The sequence below is a fragment of the Myotis brandtii genome, unplaced genomic scaffold (genome assembly GCF_000412655.1).
Source record: "Myotis brandtii unplaced genomic scaffold, ASM41265v1 scaffold415, whole genome shotgun sequence".
NCBI classification, from domain to species: domain Eukaryota; kingdom Metazoa; phylum Chordata; class Mammalia; order Chiroptera; family Vespertilionidae; genus Myotis; species Myotis brandtii.
Window position 1 is genome coordinate 587,297 of NW_005365953.1, and position 8,171 is coordinate 595,467.

The window sequence follows — 8,171 nt, forward strand, 5'->3', positions numbered from 1 at the left end:
TTTAAAAAAAATAAAATAAAATAAAAAGAGAAAGTGTGCACCTCACAGATCCTCTCAACTGAACAGGATCTCTGAGAAAGCTTAAGGTTTTATTTAAAAGGAATATGGAGGTATGACCTTTGTTTAATATGGTGAACCACAATGAAATTCTAAAGTGGTCCACAAGGTTTCCTGAGAGAATTATGTTAGGATTTGACTGAAAGAGTCAGAGACAGGACAAAATGAAAAGAGGCATTTGGACCCCTCCCCACTCTATTGGCAGGAAGCTGACTAAGAAAACTACGCAGATGCAAACAAAGTGCTACAATTCATAAAAAAGAAAGATAATTTTGAGGATGGGATAAAGATCCATGGATAATTTTTCCAATATCTTGAGACCTAATCAAGGAACTTCCAATAGTTTCCAAACTAGATTTCAAATTTGCTATGGACCAGTGACTTCTTTATGGCCACAATTTTCTTTATTTTTGAACAAGAATGTCTATAGCAATCACCCTATGTCTCACCATTGTACGTTGGGTATGTTGGAGAACAGGTAACTTTTCTGTTTCACAGATTTATAGATAGAGAGGAACTCTACTTGAGAAGTTATACTTCATTCATATCTGGATCTGATCCAGATAATGACATTCTGAACTTTGAGCCAATGTATTAATGGAAGGGGACTTTTGTGGGTCTTGAGAAGATGTAGATTTTTTGTGTGTTTTGTTTTGTTTTAGGTTAGAGGATCAAGAATCACTCAGGGCCAGAGGGAAGGTTGCATTAGGCAACCTATATGATGGGTACAGAACCTATATATGCTCTCTATCCTGGCCTCGATATAGTTAGAAAAAAATATAATTTCAACACTTTAGATGCAAAGATTACAATAAACAATATTCCACTCTGGTAGGACATACACTACTTGTCCTAAAGTTTTCAACTTTAAAAATCATTTATTTAATAGCTCTACCTTATATATTATTGTAGTTTTGCTGAGCCTATGACATATTCCTGCTTTGTATGACATATGACATTCATAATAAAGGGAGAGACAAAGTCATAAATGTAGAATCTGGGTCAAAAATAATCTACACTTATGCTATTCGAAAAGTGGTCTGAAGATAGCCTGGTCCGCTAGTTGTCCCAGTTCACAAGGACAGGAAGTTGAAAGCAAGCATTAGGAAACCTATACAGCAATTTGGCATTTCCATGACATCCAAGAGGTAGTCAGTGGCCTCCTCTGCTTGAACAGGGTTTAGATTTATCTGGGAGTTGCTGAGTTCATGCTTGGAGTCACATGTGACACAGTGCATACTAGCCTGGCACAGTATAGTGCAAGACAGGAGTCCATCAACCACTGGCGATTTTCAAAATGTGTCTCCCAGCAAATAATTTGAGAAGCACTAATCATTTACTAGTGTCAGTCTATGTGTTACTCCATATACTAGCTTTCCTCTCTGACTGAGTCACCCAGCAATGGCTGGACCATGGACTGGTCACTCCTGCTGTGAGCCTATACAGCTAGGATCCTGTGCATGCTGCCAGGTGCCACACCTGCCCTCTGGCGGGTTAATATCCAAGGAGGCTGGTTTGTCCAGTGGCTGCCTGGACAGAAATGTGACACAACCCAGAAGTTGGGAAACCATCCCTTGGGGTAGCACTAATAACTTGTATGTGAGAGAGGAGTGAAAATGATAGATGCATTCCTCTGCCTCTCTCTCCTCAGGTGGTAAGCCGAGCTTGTTATGACCTGAGGACCAGCTCAGAAGCTCAATAGTACACGCCCACATATCGTGTCTGCCCTCCTTCCCTTTTTCTGTCACAACAGCTTCCCGGAACTGCATACCCCAGTAACCTATCAGCATATAAGCTTTGGCCTCAGGCTGTTTCTGGAGAACCTGGGTCAAGACAAATATTATGTAAAATTAACCCATGAAATGCTTTAGACCAGTGGGTCTCAAAGTGTGGGCCCCAGACCAGCATCATTTGTGACATTGTTAGAAATGCAAATATTTGGGTCCCACTAATAAGAACTAATAAGTTAGAAACTCGGGATGGAACCCAACAATCTGATTAGCATGCCTTACAGGTGAGTTTCCTGCATGCAAGTTTGAGAACCACTGCTATAAACCAGCAATTAGACCTGGGAACAGCTTCTTCTACTTTAAAGTATAACAGGATGCTAAAAGCTTAGCTCAAGGATGCCTTATTTCTTAGGTGATATTCATAATATTAACTTAACAATATTATAATGGTATATAATCTAGTAGCTAAAATATAACATTTCTATCATAGTACCAGACCAACTGAAAACAATAATTCTGTATATTAGATTTGTGATGACTTCTATTTTTTAAACACCTGCTTTCTTTTATTTTCTTTCTGTATTACTTAGACCCACACAGAAATAAGGCGGCCCTCCAAACCAATGCTCCAGCTCACTTAGATCATCCTCCTGTTGAGTCGTTTATTTTACCTCTCATTGCATCCCTCCTTCCTGCTCTACCCTCTGAGAGAGCTGTCTAAAGTAAACAAAGCACATGAGAACTAATGTTTTCTAATAGATTTTTGCAACCACAAGGGAACCAAGAAGTGCTCATTTTTCTACCGAAGACCCATAGAGCCCCGAGGGCTGTTGACAACATCAAGGTTTGCACCCGCTGCTCTGCTTAGTACCCTGAGTGCAGGTGGAATCACCTGGGGAGCTTTAAAAGCATATTCATGCATGGCCCCCACCTACAGAAACTGATTTATTTGGTCCAGGGTTGGGGCCTAGGCATTGTATATTTCAAAAGCCCCGACGGGTTATTCTAATGTTTAGCTAGGGTTGAGAAACACTTTAAGGCCAACTCTAGCTCACAGTATGCTTGCTTTTTGCTCCTTGACCCCAAGAGCCCCAGGCGAACACACTGACTATTTCACATGTTCCTGCCTCTCAAAGGTAATTTAAAAGGACAGTCACCACTACCAACTCCTCACAACAATCTTGGGGTTCTAGTAAAGTGACGTTCTGAACGTTGAAGTCAAGGGACAGATCAGAGTCCATTAAACCTTACTCTCAAACTGCACTTCCAACAGATACAGGACTCTCGGGTTTGTTAAAAATGGTTAGCAATCTTCTTATGAACTGCTGTTGCCTCTTGTATTCCCTGCTCCATTATGGAGTCAGAGCAAACTTGTCTCCTGTAAGCTCAGCCCAAGAACTGCTGCCGGTGCTCTCCAAGGTCCAGGGCAGTTGGGAGGGGCCTGCACAGGAACCCCGGCTCCACGCAGCTCCCAGGGAGGCTGGGAAGACACAGGGACGCCGGAGCCACCACCCCAGCCTCCAGCTTTACCGTGTGGGTTGGTTTGTATGAAATTTTTGTTTGATCCTCACCTTCTGTTCCCTTAGTGAAAATCCCATTATCTCTAACAGCTGTGTGTCAAGAAAAGACATGAATTCTGTGTAACAACAGAAGAATACTGTACTTGTTTTTCCAGGTAGCCTTAGGCACTACCATTTTATCTCACCCTCGTCATTTATAATGTAAAGATGGAAACTTCCTGCAGAAAGAAGAGCGGTACTTTAGGGCAGGAAACTTTTGAAAGAAGGAATTAAATCTCTACAGCACAGAAGGAAGATATAATGATATATATCTTTTTGAAAAACAGTCTGGGGAAAAAATAGAAGAAATTTGATAATAAAATATTATTTGCATCTTATCATTTCTAGATAAATTCACAAAGTGAAGAAAAACCTGGAAGGTGATATATACTGCTTGTGTAAGTCTTGAAATTGATTTCAGAAGCATCCGAGCTCACTACAAAAGAACTTGACCATTTAATTAGGATGGCTCAAATCCAGCATCTATATTTAGGATAAACTGGAAATTGCAGTGTAGAAATGAGAATCATCCAGCAACAGTCTAAATAAGGGATGGGAGAATGTCTATGGAAAATCATACTACAGCTTTTCTCAGCTAACCATAACATTTCTTAACTTTTGTTTTTCATTGGATACAAACTGAATCATCTCTAAGGATTTTACCTGTTTAGCTGAGGAATGCATTTTTACTGAAAGTCTCTAACTATGAGCTTTTAAATCTGCACTTATATGTATTCCTCAACTTCTCTTTAAGGCCTGTATGATCTGCTTAAGTACAGATGAATTTGGCATTTAACTTATATCAAAAAACCTCATTAAAATTCTGAATGTATATAAACATCTTATCTTGTAATACTTTGGCTCCCTGGCTCCGTGGTTGGCAGAGTCCTCACGGCACTAGCTCATTAGCTCCTCACATGTTCCTGTTTTCTTCTCATCACTGGGGTATCAGCAAATAAAGAAGTTCAAACTCAATATGTGACAGAACCGTATGATTCATTTTTTTACTCCAAGAAATGTTCTAAATGATTTCATACAAATCATATTGGCTTAACACCCAATGATTTATTAGACGAGGACAAGAGCTTTATAACCATAATTATGGCTTTTGGATGTTGAATAGGGTGTTTCTTCCTCCTCCGTCTCTTCTTTACAGTGACCTGGCTCTGGATTTAAATGTGCTTGTCAGTGATTTCCCTAAAAGCAGTTTAAACGCTCTAACTACTCCACTCAACATTGTTAGGGAAATGCATTGCTCTGGTGAGCTGACCTCGTCAGCAGGAGGCTCGGATGCGCAATGGCTGCGCGGCCAGGATGCGGACAGAAACCGGAGTCACAGGAGGAGTCCGACTCCCCAGAATTACACTGAGTTGCCTTGGCTGAAGGTTTGGTTTTAAATTACAAAAAAATAGATTCTCCAGGTAAAATCGTTCTTACCCCATGGTATCTAACAAATAAATTGCAGACTTCCAGTTTAGAGCTTGAGTGCACACATAGTGAATTACTTTCTCCTCATTTACTAATTTTACGACAGTACACACTGCTCTGCAACTCTGCTGTCAGGCCTCTCCCTCAATGTGATCCTTCAAACTTAAAATGTTTTTATTGATTTTAGAGAGGAACGGGGAGGGATAGAGAAACATTGATCAGATGCCTCCTGTCTGCCCTCACTAGGGATTGAGCCTGAAACCCGGACATGTGCCCTGACCAGGAATCGAACCAGTGACCTCTTGGTTCATGGGTTGATGCTCAACTACTGGGCCACACCAGCTGGGCTGATCATTCCAATTTAAAAATGTCCTGAAATTCACCCAACTCTAACCCTGAAGACCTGGTGTAACTGAGGTTGCCTCTTGTGTGTTAACATTAGTTGACAGCACAACTACTTGACAGGTACACCAACTAGATTAACTTGCTTCATCTTCATATATAAATTACAAACAGTTGTTCACATTCCAGAGGTGAATAAACTGAGGGCAAGTAACTTGGTTTCAGAGCCTTAACACAGAATGAACTTCCAAGTCACCACTGTCATCCCTTGGGCTGTGCTTGTCACCCTTTTGGCCTCTGATGAGGAAGCAATTTTGGAAAGTTCCGGCTGACCCATCCAGGAGTTACCTTAATACTATGAAAAAATGAGCACTTCTTGGTTCCCTGAAACTGTCCTCATAATTGAAGGGAAACACAGATTCTGTTGTTCTCTTGTGAAGAGACAAGGGGTCAAGGCTGAAATAAAGGTGTTGGGCTGCCGTCATTTTGTATCACATTTGCTGAGATGCTATGAATGTCTTATGGCCTATAGTAACTCATGTCATATTGAAACCCTTCCGTCTCCCACCAAAAAACAAAGACGACAACAACAACCTTTTCTATACTTTTGAATTAACTAATCAGGAGGCGAGCTGGTGATTCTTATGACGAGGCAGGCAAGGCAGGCTGCTCAGACCTTGTCGGCCTCCTCCCTCTAGACATTGAGAAGACTCCAGAAGGAGGGACCATGCAAGGTGAGCGGCTCATCCTGTGTGTGTGGGCGCGGCTGGCGGGCACAGGGACCGCAGAGAACTCTGTTACAACATGGAGACTCACTAAAGAAGAAACTATCGGGCCTAACACTGCCACCAGGTGGTCTTTCCTGAGAGTGATTTATTAAAATAAAAACCTCTGAGGTGCTGTTGCTGATGATCAGAATTTAATCAAGTCGCAGATCCATCAGCAGCCAGATACCAATGGCACTGGAGGGCTCAGTCATCGGATCCAGGTGATGAATCTTCGGGGCAAATAATCCACTTTCTCCCACAAATTAATGGCAGGAAGAAAAAAAAAGAATGAAAGGGAGGTAGTAGGAAGGCAGGAAAGAGAAGGGAAACTGTTCTAAAAGATACTTAAGAGATATATACCAATGATATGTGCTCGGTGTATGCGTCTCATCTGGATCCCGATTCAAATAAATCAACTGTAGAAGCACACTTTTTAGGGAACCGGGGACAATTGGGTATTGCCTGGGCATCATGATATTAAGGGATTGTTGTTAGTTTTGCTGATAATGGTATTGAGGATTATGTTTAAAATAGAGTGCTTTATCTAATAGATAGATGTTATGCATTTTTGAAATAATATAGTATCAGGAATTTGTTTTTAAATATTTCAGATAAAAAGTGGGGCTGGGAATGGATGCGAGGAGACAGGAAGAACGGTGATGTCTGTGGAATCCAGGGAATGGACACGTGGGGTTATTATACTTTCTTTATACTTCTATGTTTGAAAATACTTCAGTAATTTTTTCAAAAATTTACTAATTTACAGGGGAATTATTGATAATTATAAGTTAAATATAATGCTATATAAAATATATATATATATATTTTTTATGTACATATAAAATATATATATATATAGATCATTTGGTACTATGAAATTTTCACACAAATATTAACAATTGAGTGAAAGCATTTAAGTCTGAATTCAATATCCATTATGTGTTAGAGAAATAATTTGGCAAATTTTCTTGTGCTTATCACCTTTCTCTGCACATAGACACTCATCTACCATATCAGTTGCCATTCCGTGTTACCTGTGTTGTACATACTATACATCATGTTCTACAAAAGAAAGTTGGCTTTTGAAACAACTTAATTAAACAAAGCATCCAAAATTCCACTTTAAAAATCTATCAATATTAGGAGTCCTTTCGTCTTGTCTAGTTGAAGGCTTTTCTCACTGAAATGCTTTAACCCTGTAATATATCCATTTCCATGGCATGAAAAGATAGAAAACAAGCACATTAAATGGCTATTTCTTTTCTTTAAAAATCTCGTTCTTTGAACACATCTTAATATATTATTTCTCCAGGACTTGGGGTTGGGAGCGGGAATCAACCAACTTTGTTAATGATATAACATAGTTCTCAACTCTGAAAATCAAATTAACACTTTGTATTCAAATTCCAAAAGAGCAGCACCCTCATAATAAAACCGCATGTATATGTCCAGGAACTAAAAAATCAGAGTTCTCATGAAATCGGGCGGCAGTCAGCTTTGGTTTTCTGGTTTGAATTTCACAAGAACTCAGACCACAGCGTGAGGAAAAAAATTCCAAACAGCTAAAGGTGATAAACAATTATTTCTCCACTAAAATGTAGCTACAAAAAATATTTCTCTCCAAAATCATTTCCTAGTTTTTGTCACTTGTTTTATTTTTGCTTGAGCGTGCGGTGAGGGACGTACATAAACACACCAAAAATGGCCAGTGCGATCGTGGCCCTGCTTGTTAATGCGTTTTGTTTCTGAATCAGGGAGACCCCTTCAGAGGATTAAAAGGTGCTAAAAAAATCATTGTCTACATCTCAGTTTCCCTCAAGTTGCCATTTCCCTCCGCCCGCGACTCAGGAGAGTGGCTCTCTGAGCTGCGGGGCAGACTCTGGGCCTGACCCTGGCTCAGGGGAAGCTGTTGGAGCTCCGCCGCCCAGAGCCCAGGCTCCGCTGCAGGGCCCTCCGCACATCCCAGCGGCCGCCCGCTCCTCGGTGAGCAGGGCAACTCACTGCGCCTCCCGCTCCTCGGGTTTAACACCTGCCACTGCTGGGGGATCCGGCGCCTCTGCCCTCCAGCCGCCCAGGCCTCCCGCTTCCACTCGCTCTTCCAGAAATGCATCTCGGATCTGCTGGGTGCGCCAGCTCCCGCCGCCCCTCGCGCCCTTTGGAAGCCCCTTCACCCCGAATTAACTCCCGCTCCCGACGCGAAGCCCCGGGACATGTCCATAGGAGTGGGGCTCTCTGCTCCGGGACATGTCCATAGGAGTGGGGCTCTCTGCTCCGGGACATGTCCATAG